The following is a 16295-nucleotide window of genomic DNA, read 5'->3' on the forward strand; positions in this document are numbered from 1 at the left end:
CATCAGCGAACATCCCCATTTCTGACCTTATGATGGAGGGAAGGTCATTGATGAAGCAGCTGAAGATGGTTGGGCCTAGGACACTGCATTGAGGAACTTCTACAGCAATGCCCTGGGGCTGAGATGAATGGCCTCCAACAACCACTGCCATCTTCCTTTGTGCCAGGTATGACTCCAGTCACTGGAGAGTTTTCCCCCTGATTCCCATTGACTTCAATTTTACGAGGGCTCCTTGGTGCCACACTCGGTCAAATGCTGCCTTGATATCAAAGGCAGTCACTCTCACCTCACCTCTGGAATTCAGTTCTTTTGTTCATGTTTGGACCAAGGCTATAATGAGTTCTGGAGCCGAGCAGTCCTGGCGGAACCCAAACTGAGCATCGGTGAGCAGGTTATTGGTGAGTAAGTGCCGCTTGATAGCACTGTCGACCACACCTTCCACCTTGCTGATGATTGAGAGTAGACTGATGGGGCGGTAATTGGCCGGATTGGATTTGTCCTGCTTTTTGTGGACAGGACATACTTGAGCAATTTTCCACATTGTCGGGTAGATGCCAGTATTGTAGCTGTACTGGAACAGCTTGGCGAGAGGCGCAGCTAGTTCTGGAGCACAGTCTTCAGCACTACAGCTGGGATGTTGTCGGGGCCCATAGCCTTTGCTGTATCCAGTGCACTCAGCTGTTTCTTGATATCACGTGGAGTGAATCGAATTGGCTGAAGACTGGCTTCTGTGATGGTGGGGATATCGGGAGGAGACTGAAATGGATCATCCACTCGGCACTTCTGGCTGAAGATGGTTGCAAACGCTTCAGCCTTGTCTTTTGCACTCACATGCTGGACTCCGCCATCATTGAGGATGGGGATATTTGCAGAGCCTCCTCCTCCCGTTAGTTGTTTAATTGTCCACCACCATTCACGACAGGATGTGGCAGGACTGCAGAGCTTTGATCTGATCCGTTGGTTGTGGAATCGCTTAGCTCTGTCTGTAGCATGTTGCTTCCACTGTTTAGCATGCATGTAGTCCTGAGTTGTAGCTTCACCAGGTTGGCACCTCATTTTTAGGTACGCCAGGTGCTGCTCCTGGCATGCTCTTCTATACTCCTCATTGAACTATGGTTGATCCCCTGGCTTGTTGGTTATGGTGGAGTGAGGAATATGCTGGGCCATGAGGTTACAGATTGTGCTGGAATACAATTCTGCTGCAGCTGATGGCCAACAGCGCCTCATGGATGCCTAGTTTTGAGCTGCTAGATCTGCTCTGAATCTATCCCATTTGCACTTTCTATACGCCTCTAGGCTTTCTGTAGTATTGCGTTCTCGGTGTACGATATAAGCTTTCCTTTTTTGCCTTATCTTACCCTGTATGCTCCTTGACACCCAGAGGGCTCGAGATTTGGCAGCCCCACCCTTTTTCTTTGTGGGAAGTGCTGTAGAGGTGCAACCCGTCCAGCTTGTACAGGTCCCATCTCCCCCAGAACCAGTCCCAATGCCTCAGGAGTATAAAGCACTCCCTCCTGCACCATCTCTCCAGCCACGCATTCACCTGCACTATCCTCCTATTTCTATACTCACTAGCACGTGGCACCGGGAGTAATCTGGAGATTACTATCTTTGAGGTCCTGCTTTTTAATTCCTTTCCTAGCTCCTTAAAATCTGCCTGCAGGTCTTCATCCCTCTTTCTACCTATGTCATTGGTACCGATATGGACCACGACCTCTGGCTGTTCACCCTCCCCCCACAGAATATTCTGGAGCCGCTCAGTGACATCTTTGACCCTGGTACCAAGGAAGCAACATACCGTCCGGAATCACGTCTGCGTCCGCAGAAACACTTGTCTATGCCCCTAACTATTGAATCCCCTATCACTATTGCTCTCCTGACCTTTCTCTCCCCCCCACCCTGTACAGAAACATAGAAACATAGAAAATAGGAGCAAGAGTAGGTGGTGAATACTGGTGGGGGAGAGGGTTCTTCTGGGGAGTCCAGCCAGAGCCCAGTCCATAGCACCATGGGTGGCTCAGCTGGAGTATTGTGTGCAGTTTTGGTTATTTTGAATGGCCATGTTTCTGTAATAGCTAAGATATTCGGCTGGTGGTGGAATAGGATGTGTTTCTTGATGCTTCCTATACTTACAGAGAATTGCTATGGTACATTTGAGAGTGGTTTGATAGGTACTGCCTTACGGTTGCTGTAATTTACAACAGTGTTTGAACAAGATTCCTGGCACCCATGGGTGGCCTGCTAGGACTCCTGCTGGGAACAGTACATCACTGGGACCATGCAGAGAGGCCACGCGGAGCAGGTCAAGCTGCAAGGAAAGGGAGGAGGAGGCACAGGGCACTGAGCAGGAGGCCATATCGAAGGAGGGCCTTCAGGGACCAATTCTCTTACCTCAACATGAACGAAGATCAGTGCATCTGACAGCTGCAGTTCACCAAAGAGGTTATGATGGAGATATGTTAACTGCCGCAGCCACAACTGCAGCTTCAGTCCAGGGCAAGGACAGCATTGCCTGTGGCTGTCAAGGGAACCGTGGCGCTGAGCTTTTACGGCTCTGGATTCTTTCAGGCCGCTGTTGGCGATCTGTACATACCATCGGCATCCTCAAGCAGTGCTTCCGCTGCCTGGACCGTTCTGGAGGAGCCCTCCAGTACTCAGCTGAGCGGGTGTCAAGATTCATCATGATATGCTGCATGCTGCACAACCTCACCATAATGAGGGAACAGCCCTTGCCACCAAATATCCGGCAAGACCTTCAACCAGAGGCTGAGGAGGAGGAAGAGGCTGAGGATGAGGGGGACAAGACGGAGGGGAAAATGGAGGGGGGCAACAAGGAACACTGGCCCTGTCTGCCAGGGCTCTGAATGCTCACCTGACCCGTGAGCGATATCAATAACGTGAACGACACCTCCCAAGTCACCGACTATCCTACACTCCCCGCCCGTCCTCTCCCACATGACCATCAAATCACCCTCCATATGATTACACATTGCTTCCACCACCAAATGCAAATTCAGATTCACATTTATAAATTAACACATGAAAGGACGCAAACAAAATGAAACTATTCAACCTTGTGCATTCCCTTAGTGCCTTTTGTTCGTGTGCCTTTACCTTTCCTAGTGCTCCTACGAGATGTTTCCCCAGTGCCTGGAGCATTCGTGGTGGGAGGTTGCTGGCCTTCAATGGAGGAGCGTCCAGATGGCCTTAGGGACGACCTCGAGCAGCTCTGGGCCAGGAGGGCCCGGCTTCAGACTGCACTTTCTCAGCCTGGGCTACAGCAGTCTGGCCTGGCCAGCTAATAGGCACAGCAAGGGCACTGGCGGAGTGGCAGTGGTGGGAGCAAGAATGCTGTCGTCTGGAGAGAGGACAACAGGTGCGATTGCCATGGCACCACTGCCACTTTCACAGGGCAGTGTCTCAGCAATCCTGGCGATCAGCTGGAGAACGGATTGCTGGAGTGCTGTGATGCCTTGGATGCCCCGTTCCACAGTGGTCCCCAGAGCCCCAGATAGCAGCAGTCTGAACTGCCAAAGCATCAGGCTGAGCTTCAACTGAAGCACGCAGACCTTTGATGACATCGGTTTCTATTGCAATGGAAGCCGCGAATCGGCCATCAGACGTTGCATCATGGTGGGTTCCACAGGTGTGCTGATAGAGGTGACTACCCGTTCCACGTGGGTAAGGATGGGCTCCAAGCTCTGCACAAAGTCCTGTGCCAAGTTCGATGTGGACTCCTCCATGCCCCTTCACATTGTGCGCAGGCTTTCCCGTGCACCAAGCATTTGGTGGTGTATGCCGTCTCCTGTAGCCTGGCCCAGCGAAGCCCTCATCTGACTCCTTGGCAGCAGCACCATTGTGTGACTTCGTCCTCCGGCGAGCTGGTCCTGTGGTATCCATTTCCCCCCGCCCCAGCTCCTGCGCACTTGTACCCAGTGTCTCACCACGTGCAGATCCCTCCTCTAACCCAGCCTCTAAAGGGCAATCAGTGTCAGTATCTGAGCTGGTGGATGCGAGTGTAAGATCAAATGACGGTGTGGCTTCGTTATCAGTGTCCTCCTCCTCTACCTCTGACGGTGGCAACTCCAGTTCTTGGGTACCTGCAAAGACAAAGGGAGACAGGTTGAGTTGTGGAGCGGGGATAGGAGCGAGTAAGGCGTGTGTGCTGACACCATCTGCAGCACGAGCATCAGAAAAGATTGTGCGATGAGGGAGATGTGGGAAACGAGAAGGAGGATTCGGTATTCAGAGACCCCTTTCGCCAGGACCACCAGCACCGCCAGAGGCCACGTTCACAGCGACGGTCCACCCAATCATGCGCATCATGGTCTCCTCTGGGGGGGTGAGGACGTGCAGGCGCACCTATCCTCCCTCAGGTCTCTCCTGCTGCCGGCCGTTATGTGCCACCTTCTCCTGCATGACGGAGGACAGTGTGTGAGTGAGTGTCCTGCAAGGTATCTGGGTGATGTGTCTGTCATGGTCGAATAACTGCCAGTATGTGTGACCTGTGAGTGGTGGTTGTGTGGCCTGCAAGTGTGCGACTGTGTGAGGGTGAGATGCAGCATCCAAAGGGCAGCGTTGTGTATGGATGGGCAGCGTTTGTTGGTGGGTGGGTGATGGGGGTGTCGTGCCTGGAGCAGTGCTGCGGTTGGTAGGACGTGCCACTCGACTCTTGCATTCACTCACCTTGACCACTCGTGTCTAATCATTGAACTTTCTCCGGCACTGCACCCATGTGCGTGTTGCCATGTTCCTGGCATTCACCTCCTGGGCCATTCCCTCCCACTGCCTGCGCAGCTGGTATCTGGAGGGTCACCTACCACCCTGCGGGTACAGGATGGCCCTCCCTTCAACCTCTCCCACCATTAGGGCCTCCAGTGCATCGTCCGAAAACCTTGGGCCACGCTGTCTTGCCGGCCGAGCAATTCTGCCTGTAATCCTGCACTGCTCTCGTTGACTGTGCACCTCCCCTTTAAGAGGTGCAAGCTGCCTTTACTGAGTGCTGGCCACACCCCATATCAGGCCTCCTGCTCGTGCGGGCAGTCTCTCAGCAGCACGGGTAACACTGGCTGCACGTACAAATCATGGTAATGATCAGGCAGCACGAATCTCATGTGGTGCCTGCATCGGAAGCACTGGGCATGGATTAATCGCAGACCGCGACACCCACTCCCGGATTGGGGCGTTATCGACTTTATCCCCCCAAGTTTTTTGGGTTTTTGTGGTAAAGTTTGTTCTGTCTTAATAAGAAATGTGGCTGGGCTCCAGAATTTCACTCGCACCTGTTTTCTCAGAGTACGCTGGCTTCAAATAGGCAGTTTCTGTGAATTTTTGTTTTCTCTGCTCTGTTTCTCGATTGCACAACACGATTGCTGAGATATAAAGCTGCTCCATCAGTCGGAATTCAATTCAATTGAGGGAGTCGCTCACAGTGACATCAGCCCCAGCAAGACCATGGTCAAGGAGCATGTAGGGTAAGATAAGGCCAAAAAGGGAAGCTTATGTCAGACACCGAGAGCTCAATATTACAGAAAGCCGAGAGGAGTATAGAAAGTGCAGGGGTGAAATTAAAAGGGAAATTAGGAAAGCAAAGAGAGGGCATGAAAAAAATACTGGCTAATAAAATCAAGGAAAACCCAAAGATGTTTTATAAATACATTAAGAGCAAGAGGATAACTGAGGAAAGAGAAGGGCCTATTAGAGACTGAAAAAGGTAACCTACGGGTGGAGGCAGAAGATGTGGGTATGGTTTTTAATGAATACCTTGCGTCTGTCTTCATAAAAGAGGGAGACGATGCAGACATTGTAGTTAAGGAGGAGGAGTGTGAAATATTGGATGGGATAAACATTGTGAGGGAGGAAATATTAAGGGGATTAGCATCGTTGAAAGTAGATAAATCACCAGGCCTGAATGAAATGTATCACAGGCTGTTAAGAGAAGCAAGGGAAGAAATAGCGGAGGCCCTGACCATCATTTTCCAATCCTGCCTGGCTACAGGATTGGTGCCGGAAGATTGGAAGACTGCTAACGTTGTACCGTTGTTTAAAAAGGAAGAAAGAGATAGACTGAGTAATTACAGGCCAGTCAGCCTAACCTCGGTGGTGGGCAAATTATTGAAAATAATTCTGAGGGACAGTATTATTCGTCATTTAGAAAGGCACAGATTAATCAAGGACAGTCAGCATGGATTTGTTAAGGGAGGGTCATGTCTGACTAACTTGATTGAATTTTTTGAGCAGGTAACAAGGAGGGTCAATGGGGGTAGCACGTTTGATGTAATCTACATGGATTTTAGCAAGGCTTTTAACAAGGTCCCACATGGTCAGAAAAAAACAAGCCCATGGGATCCAAGGGAAAGTGGCAAGTTGGATCCAAAATTGGCTCAGTGGCAGGAAGCAAAGGGGAATGGCTGAGGGGTGTTTTTGTGACTGGAAGGCTGTTTCCAGTGGGGTTCCGCAGGGCTCAGTACTAGGTCCCTTGCTTTTTGTGGTATGCATTAACTATTTAGACTTAAATGTAGGGGGCATGATTTCGAAGTTTGCAAATTGGCCGTGTGGTTAATAGTGAGAAGGAAATCAGTAGACTGCAGGAAGATATCAATGGACTGGTCAGGTCGGCAGAAAAGTGACAAATGGAATTCAATTCGGAGAAGTGTGAGGTAATGCATTTGGGGAGGGCAAACAAGGTAAGGGAATACACAATAAATGGGAGAATACTGAGAGGTGTAGTGGAAGTGAGGGACCTTGGAGTGCATGTCCACAGATCCCTGGGCTTTTACTTTTTTGACCAGTCTGCCATGTGGCACCTTGTCATAAGCCTTACTAAAATCCATGTAGACTACATCAAACGCTCTATCTGTAACCCTCCTGGTAACCTCCTCAAAAAATTCAATCAAGTTAGTCAGACACAACCGTCCCTTAACAAATTCATGCTGACTGTCCTTGATTAGTCCATGCCTTTCGAAGTGACGGTTTATCCTGTCCCTCAGAATTGATACCAAGAATTTGCCCACCATCGAGGTAAGACTGACTGGCCTGTAATTACTCGGTCTATCGGTCTCTCCCTTTTTAAACAATAGTACAATGTTAGCAGTCCTCTAATCCTCCGGCACCACACCTGTGTCTAGTGAGGATTGGAAAATAATGGTCAGGGCCTCCGCTATTTCCTCCCTTGCTTCTTTTAACAGCCTGGGATACATTTCATCCGGGCCTGGTGATTTATCGACTTTCGAAGATGCCAAACCCCTTAATACTTCCTCCATCACAATGTTTATCCCATCCAATATTTCACACTCCTCCTCCTTAACTACAATTTCTGCATCGTCCGCCTCTTTTGTGAAAACAGACGCAAAGTATTCATTAAGAACCAGACCCACATCTTCCACTTCCACACATAGGTTACCTTTTTGGTCTCCAATAAGCCCTACTCTTTCTTTAGTTATCCCCCTTGCTCTTAATGTATTTATAAAACATCTTTGGGTTTTCCTTGATTTTCCTTGCCAATATTTTCATACCCTTGCTTTGCTTTCCTAATTTCCTTTTTAATTTTTTTTATTATTCGTTCATGGGATGTGGGCATCGCTGCGAGGCCGGCATTTATGGCCCATCCCTAATTGCCCTTGAGAAGGTGGTGGTGAGCCGCCTTCTTGAACCGCTGCAGTCCGTGTGGTGAAGGTTCTCCCACAGTGCTCCTTGGAAGGGAGTTCCAGGATTTTGACCCAGCGACGACGAAGGAACGGCGATATATTTCCAAGTCGGAATGGTTTGTGACTTGGAGGGGAACGTGCAGGTGGTGGTGTTCCCATGTGCCTGCTGCCCTTGTCCTTCTAGGTGGTAGAGGTTGTGGGTTTGGGAGGTGCTGTCGAAGAAGCCTTGGCGAGTTGCTGCAGTGCATCCTGTGGATGGTACACACTGCAGCCACGATGCACCGGTGGTGAAGGGAGTGAACGTTTAGGGTGGTGGATGGGGTGCCAATCATGCGGGCTGCTTTGTCCTGGATGGTGTCGAGCTTCTTGAGTGTTGTTGGAACTTCACTCATCCAGGCAAGTGGAGAGTATTCCATCACACTCCTGACTTGTGCCTTGGAGATGGTGGAAAGGCTTTGGGGAGTCAGGAGGTGAGTCACTCGCCACAGAATACTCAGCCACTGACCTGCTCTTGTAGCCACAGTATTTATATGGCTGGTCCAGTTAAGTTTCTGGTCAACGGTGACCACCAGGATGTTGATGGTGGGGGATTCGGCGATGGCAATGCCGTTGAATGTCAAGGGGAGGTGGTTAGACTCTCTCTTGTTGGAGATGGTCATTGCCTGGCACTTGTCTGGCGCGAATGTTACTTGCCACTTATCAGCCCAAGCCTGGATGTTGTCCACGTCTTGCTGCATGCAAGCTAGGACTGCTGCATTATTTGAGGGGTTGCAATTGGAACTGAACACTGTGCAATCATCAGCGAACATCCCCATTTCTGACCTTATGATGGAGGGAAGGTCATTGATGAAGCAGCTGAAGATGGTTGGGCCTAGGACACTGCATTGAGGAACTTCTACAGCAATGCCCTGGGGCTGAGATGAATGGCCTCCAACAACCACTGCCATCTTCCTTTGTGCCAGGTATGACTCCAGTCACTGGAGAGTTTTCCCCCTGATTCCCATTGACTTCAATTTTACGAGGGCTCTTTGGTGCCACACTCGGTCAAATGCTACCTTGATATCAAAGGCAGTCACTCTCACCTCACCTCTGGAATTCAGTTCTTTTGTTCATGTTTGGACCAAGGCTATAATGAGTTCTGGAGCCGAGCAGTCCTGGCGGAACCCAAACTGAGCATCGGTGAGCAGGTTATTGGTGAGTAAGTGCCGCTTGATAGCACTGTCGACCACACCTTCCACCTTGCTGATGATTGAGAGTAGACTGATGGGGCGGTAATTGGCCGGATTGGATTTGTCCTGCTTTTTGTGGACAGGACATACTTGAGCAATTTTCCACATTGTCGGGTAGATGCCAGTATTGTAGCTGTACTGGAACAGCTTGGCGAGAGGCGCAGCTAGTTCTGGAGCACAGTCTTCAGCACTACAGCTGGGATGTTGTCGGGGCCCATAGCCTTTGCTGTATCCAGTGCACTCAGCTGTTTCTTGATATCACGTGGAGTGAATCGAATTGGCTGAAGACTGGCTTCTGTGATGGTGGGGATATCGGGAGGAGACTGAAATGGATCATCCACTCGGCACTTCTGGCTGAAGATGGTTGCAAACGCTTCAGCCTTGTCTTTTGCACTCACATGCTGGACTCCGCCATCATTGAGGATGGGGATATTTGCAGAGCCTCCTCCTCCCGTTAGTTGTTTAATTGTCCACCACCATTCACGACAGGATGTGGCAGGACTGCAGAGCTTTGATCTGATCCGTTGGTTGTGGAATCGCTTAGCTCTGTCTATAGCATGTTGCTTCCACTGTTTAGCATGCATGTAGTCCTGAGTTGTAGCTTCACCAGGTTGGCACCTCATTTTTAGGTACGCCAGATGCTGCTCCTGGCATGCTCTTCTATACTCCTCATTGAACTATGGTTGATCCCCTGGCTTGTTGGTTATGGTGGAGTGAGGAATATGCTGGGCCATGAGGTTACAGATTGTGCTGGAATACAATTCTGCTGCAGCTGATGGCCCACAGCGCCTCATGGATGCCTAGTTTTGAGCTGCTAGATCTGCTCTGAATCTATCCCATTTGCACTTTCTATACGCCTCTAGGCTTTCTGTAGTATTGAGTTCTCGGTGTACGATATAAGCTTTCCTTTTTTGCCTTATCTTACCCTGTATGCTCCTTGACACCCAGAGGGCTCGAGATTTGGCAGCCCCACCCTTTTTCTTTGTGGGAAGTGCTGTAGAGGTGCAACCCGTCCAGCTTGTACAGGTCCCATCTCCCCCAGAACCAGTCCCAATGCCTCAGGAGTATAAAGCACTCCCTCCTGCACCATCTCTCCAGCCACGCATTCACCTGCACTATCCTCCTATTTCTATACTCACTAGCACGTGGCACCGGGAGTAATCTGGAGATTACTATCTTTGAGGTCCTGCTTTTTAATTCCTTTCCTAGCTCCTTAAAATCTGCCTGCAGGTCTTCATCCCTCTTTCTACCTATGTCATTGGTACCGATATGGACCACGACCTCTGGCTGTTCACCCTCCCCCCACAGAATATTCTGGAGCCGCTCAGTGACATCTTTGACCCTGGTACCAAGGAAGCAACATACCGTCCGGAATCACGTCTGCGTCCGCAGAAACACTTGTCTATGCCCCTAACTATTGAATCCCCTATCACTATTGCTCTCCTGACCTTTCTCTCCCCCCCACCCTGTACAGAAACATAGAAACATAGAAAATAGGAGCAAGAGTAGGTGGTGAATACTGGTGGGGGAGAGGGTTCTTCTGGGGAGTCCAGCCAGAGCCCAGTCCATAGCACCATGGGTGGCTCAGCTGGAGTATTGTGTGCAGTTTTGGTTATTTTGAATGGCCATGTTTCTGTAATAGCTAAGATATTCGGCTGGTGGTGGAATAGGATGTGTTTCTTGATGCTTCCTATACTTACAGAGAATTGCTATGGTACATTTGAGAGTGGTTTGATAGGTACTGCCTTACGGTTGCTGTAATTTACAACAGTGTTTGAACAAGATTCCTGGCACCCATGGGTGGCCTGCTAGGACTCCTGCTGGGAACAGTACATCACTGGGACCATGCAGAGAGGCCACGCGGAGCAGGTCAAGCTGCAAGGAAAGGGAGGAGGAGGCACAGGGCACTGAGCAGGAGGCCATATCGAAGGAGGGCCTTCAGGGACCAATTCTCTTACCTCAACATAAACGAAGATCAGTGCATCTGACAGCTGCAGTTCACCAAAGAGGTTATGATGGAGATATGTTAACTGCCGCAGCCACAACTGCAGCTTCAGTCCAGGGCAAGGACAGCATTGCCTGTGGCTGTCAAGGGAACCGTGGCGCTGAGCTTTTACGGCTCTGGATTCTTTCAGGCCGCTGTTGGCGATCTGTACATACCATAGGCATCCTCAAGCAGTGCTTCCGCTGCCTGGACCGTTCTGGAGGAGCCCTCCAGTACTCAGCTGAGCGGGTGTCAAGATTCATCATGATATACTGCATGCTGCACAACCTCACCATAATGAGGGAACAGCCCTTGCCACCAAATATCCGGCAAGACCTTCAACCAGAGGCTGAGGAGGAGGAAGAGGCTGAGGATGAGGGGGACAAGACGGAGGGGAAAATGGAGGGGGGCAACAAGGAACACTGGCCCTGTCTGCCAGGGCTCTGAATGCTCACCTGATCCGTGAGCGATATCAATAACGTGAACGACACCTCCCAAGTCACCGACTATCCTACACTCCCCGCCCGTCCTCTCCCACATGACCATCAAATCACCCTCCATATGATTACACATTGCTTCCACCACCAAATGCAAATTCAGATTCACATTTATAAATTAACACATGAAAGGACGCAAACAAAATGAAACTATTCAACCTTGTGCATTCCCTTAGTGCCTTTTGTTCGTGTGCCTTTACCTTTCCTAGTGCTCCTACGAGATGTTTCCCCAGTGCCTGGAGCATGGGTGGTGGGAGGTTGCTGGCCTTCAATGGAGGAGCGTCCAGATGGCCTTAGGGACGACCTCGAGCAGCTCTGGGCCAGGAGGGCCCGGCTTCAGACTGCACTTTCTCAGCCTGGGCTACAGCAGTCTGGCCTGGCCAGCTGATAGGCACAGCAAGGGCACTGGCGGAGTGGCAGTGGTGGGAGCAGGAACGCTGTCGTCTGGAGAGAGGACAACAGGTGCGATTGCCATGGCACCACTGCCACTTTCACAGGGCAGTGTCTCAGCAATCCTGGCGATCAGCTGGAGAACGGATTGCTGGAGTGCTGTGATGCCTTGGATGCCCCGTTCCACAGTGGTCCCCAGAGCCCCAGATAGCAGCAGTCTGAACTGCCAAAGCATCAGGCTGAGCTTCAACTGAAGCACGCAGACCTTTGATGACATCGGTTTCTATTGCAATGGAAGCCGCGAATCGGCCATCAGACACTGCATCATGGTGGGTTCCACAGGTGTGCTGATAGAGGTGACTACCCGTTCCACGTGGGTAAGGATGGGCTCCAAGCTCTGCACAAAGTCCTGTGCCAAGATCGATGTGGACTCCTCCATGCCCCTTCACATTGTGCGCAGGCTTTCCCGTGCACCAAGCATTTGGTGGTGTATGCCGTCTCCTGTAGCCTGGCCCATCAAAGCCCTCATCTGACTCCTCGGCAGCAGCACCATTGTGTGACTTCGTCCTCCGGCGAGCTGGTCCTGTGGTATCCATTTCCCCCCGCCCCAGCTCCTGCGCACTTGTACCCAGTGTCTCACCACGTGCAGATCCCTCCTCTAACCCAGCCTCCAAAGGGCAATCAGTGTCAGTATCTGAGCTGGGGGATGCGAGTGTAAGATCAAATGACGGTGCGGCTTCGTTATCAGTGTCCTCCTCCTCCACCTCTGACGGTGGCAACTCCAGTTCTTGGGTACCTGCAAAGACAAAGGGAGACAGGTTGAGTTGTGGAGCGGGGATAGGAGCGAGTAAGGCGTGTGTGCTGACACCATCTGCAGCACGAGCATCAGAAAAGATTGTGCGATGAGGGAGATGTGGGAAACGAGAAGGAGGATTCGGTATTCAGAAACCCCTTTCGCCAGGACCACCAGCACCGCCAGAGGCCACGTTCACAGCGACGGTCCACCCAATCATGCGCATCATGGTCTCCTCTGGGGGGGTGAGGACGTGCAGGCGCACCTATCCTCCCTCAGGTCTCTCCTGCTGCCGGCCGTTATGTGCCACCTTCTCCTGCAAGACGGAGGACAGTGTGTGAGTGAGTGTCCTGCAAGGTATCTGGGTGATGTGTCTGTCATGGTCGAATAACTGCCAGTATGTGTGACCTGTGAGTGGTGGTTGTGTGGCCTGCAAGTGTGCTACTGTGTGAGGGTGAGATGCAGCATCCAAAGGGCAGCGTTGTGTATGGATGGGCAGCGTTTGTTGGTGGGTGGGTGATGGGGGTGTCGTGCCTGGAGCAGTGCTGCGGTTGGTAGGACGTGCCACTCGACTCTTGCATTCACTCACCTTGACCACTCGTGTCTAATCATTGAACTTTCTCCGGCACTGCACCCATGTGCGTGTTGCCATGTTCCTGGCATTCACCTCCTGGGCCATTCCCTCCCACTGCCTGCGCAGCTGGTATCTGGAGGGTCACCTACCACCCTGCGGGTACAGGATGGCCCTCCCTTCAACCTCTCCCACCATTAGGGCCTCCAGTGCATCGTCCGAAAACCTTGGGCCACGCTGTCTTGCCGGCCGAGCAATTCTGCCTGTAATCCTGCACTGCTCTCGTTGACTGTGCACCTCCCCTTTAAGAGGTGCAAGCTGCCTTTACTTAGTGCTGGCCACACCCCATATCAGGCCTCCTGCTCGTGCGGGCAGTCTCTCAGCAGCACGGGTAACACTGGCTGCACGTACAAATCATGGTAATGATCAGGCAGAACGAATCTCACGTGGTGCCTGCATCGGAAGCACTGGGCATGGATTAATCGCAGACCGCGACACCCACTCCCGGATTGGGGCGTTATCGACTTTATCCCCCTAAGTTTTTTGGGTTTTTGTGGTAAAGTTTGTTCTGTCTTAAAAAGAAATGTGGCTGGGCTCCAGAATTTCACTCGCACCTGTTTTCTCAGAGTACGCTGGCTTCAAATAGGCAGTTTCTGTGAATTTTTGTTTTCTCTGCTCTGTTTCTCGATTGCACAACACGATTGCTGAGATATAAAGCTGCTCCATCAGTCGGAATTCAATTCAATTGAGGGAGTCGCTCACAGTGACATCAGCCCCAGCAAGACCATGGTCAAGGAGCATGCAGGGTAAGATAAGGCCAAAAAGGGAAGCTTATGTCAGACACCGAGAGCTCAATATTACAGAAAGCCGAGAGGAGTATAGAAAGTGCAGGGGTGAAATTAAAATGGAAATTAGGAAAGCAAAGAGAGGGCATGAAAAAAATACTGGCTAATAAAATCAAGGAAAACCCAAAGATGTTTTATAAATACATTAAGAGCAAGAGGATAACTGAGGAAAGAGAAGGGCCTATTAGAGACTGAAAAAGGTAACCGACGGGTGGAGGCAGAAGATGTGGGTATGGTTTTTAATGAATACCTTGCGTCTGTCTTCATAAAAGAGGGAGACGATGCAGACATTGTAGTTAAGGAGGAGGAGTGTGAAATATTGGATGGGATAAACATTGTGAGGGAGGAAATATTAAGGGGATTAGCATCGTTGAAAGTAGATAAATCACCAGGCCTGAATGAAATGTATCACAGGCTGTTAAGAGAAGCAAGGGAAGAAATAACGGAGGCCCTGACCATCATTTTCCAATCCTGCCTGGCTACAGGATTGGTGCCGGAAGATTGGAAGACTGCTAACGTTGTACCGTTGTTTAAAAAGGAAGAAAGAGATAGACTGAATAATTACAGGCCAGTCAGCCTAACCTCGGTGGTGGGCAAATTATTGAAAATAATTCTGAGGGACAGTATTATTCGTCATTTAGAAAGGCACAGATTAATCAAGGACAGTCAGCATGGATTTGTTAAGGGAGGGTCATGTCTGACTAACTTGATTGAATTTTTTGAGCAGGTAACAAGGAGGGTCAATGGGGGTAGCACGTTTGATGTAATCTACATGGATTTTAGCAAGGCTTTTAACAAGGTCCCACATGGTCAGAAAAAAACAAGCCCATGGGATCCAAGGGAAAGTGGCAAGTTGGATCCAAAATTGGCTCAGTGGCAGGAAGCAAAGGGGAATGGCTGAGGGGTGTTTTTGTGACTGGAAGGCTGTTTCCAGTGGGGTTCCGCAGGGCTCAGTACTCGGTCCCTTGCTTTTTGTGGTATGCATTAACTATTTAGACTTAAATGTAGGGGGCATGATTTCGAAGTTTGCAAATTGGCCGTGTGGTTAATAGTGAGAAGGAAATCAGTAGACTGCAGGAAGATATCAATGGACTGGTCAGGTCGGCAGAAAAGTGACAAATGGAATTCAATTCGGAGAAGTGTGAGGTAATGCATTTGGGGAGGGCAAACAAGGTAAGGGAATACACAATAAATGGGAGAATACTGAGAGGTGTAGTGGAAGTGAGGGACCTTGGAGTGCATGTCCACAGATCCCTGGGCTTTTACTTTTTTGACCAGTCTGCCATGTGGCACCTTGTCATAAGCCTTACTAAAATCCATGTAGACTACATCAAACGCTCTATCTGTAACCCTCCTGGTAACCTCCTCAAAAAATTCAATCAAGTTAGTCAGACACAACCGTCCCTTAACAAATTCATGCTGACTGTCCTTGATTAGTCCATGCCTTTCTAAGTGACGGTTTATCCTGTCCCTCAGAATTGATTCCAGTAATTTGCCCACCATCTCAGAATTGATACCAATAATTTGCCCACCACCAAGGTAAGACTGACTGGCCTGTAATTACTCGGTCTATCGGTCTCTCCCTTTTTAAACAATAGTACAATGTTAGCAGTCCTCTAATCCTCCGGCACCACACCTGTGTCTAGTGAGAATTGGAAAATAATGGTCAGGGCCTCCGCTATTTCCTCCCTTGCTTCTTTTAACAGCCTGGGATACATTTCATCCGGGCCTGGTGATTTATCGACTTTCAAAGATGCCAAACCCCTTAATACTTCCTCCATGACAATGTTTATCCCATCCAATATTTCACACTCCTCCTCCTTAACTACAATTTCTGCATCGTCCGCCTCTTTTGTGAAAACAGACGCAAAGTATTCATTAAGAACCAGACCCACATCTTCCACTTCCACAAATAGGTTACCTTTTTGGTCTCCAATAAGCCCTACTCTTTCTTTAGTTATCCCCCTTGCTCTTAATGTATTCATAAAACATCTTTGGGTTTTCCTTGATTTTCCTTGCCAATATTTTCATACCCTCTCTTTGCTTTCCTAATTTCCTTTTTAATTTTTTTTATTATTCGTTCATGGGATGTGGGCATCGCTGCGAGGCCGGCATTTATGGCCCATCCCTAATTGCCCTTGAGAAGGTGGTGGTGAGCCACCTTCTTGAACCGCTGCAGTCCGTGTGGTGAAGGTTCTCCCACAGTGCTCCTCGGAAGGGAGTTCCAGGATTTTGACCCAGCGACGACGAAGGAACGGCGATATATTTCCAAGTCGGGATGGTTTGTGACTTGGAGGGGAACGTGCAGGTGGTGGTGTTCCCATGTGCCTGCTGCCCTTG

This window comes from Heptranchias perlo, chromosome 11, assembly GCF_035084215.1.
Source record: "Heptranchias perlo isolate sHepPer1 chromosome 11, sHepPer1.hap1, whole genome shotgun sequence".
Lineage (NCBI taxonomy): Eukaryota > Metazoa > Chordata > Chondrichthyes > Hexanchiformes > Hexanchidae > Heptranchias > Heptranchias perlo.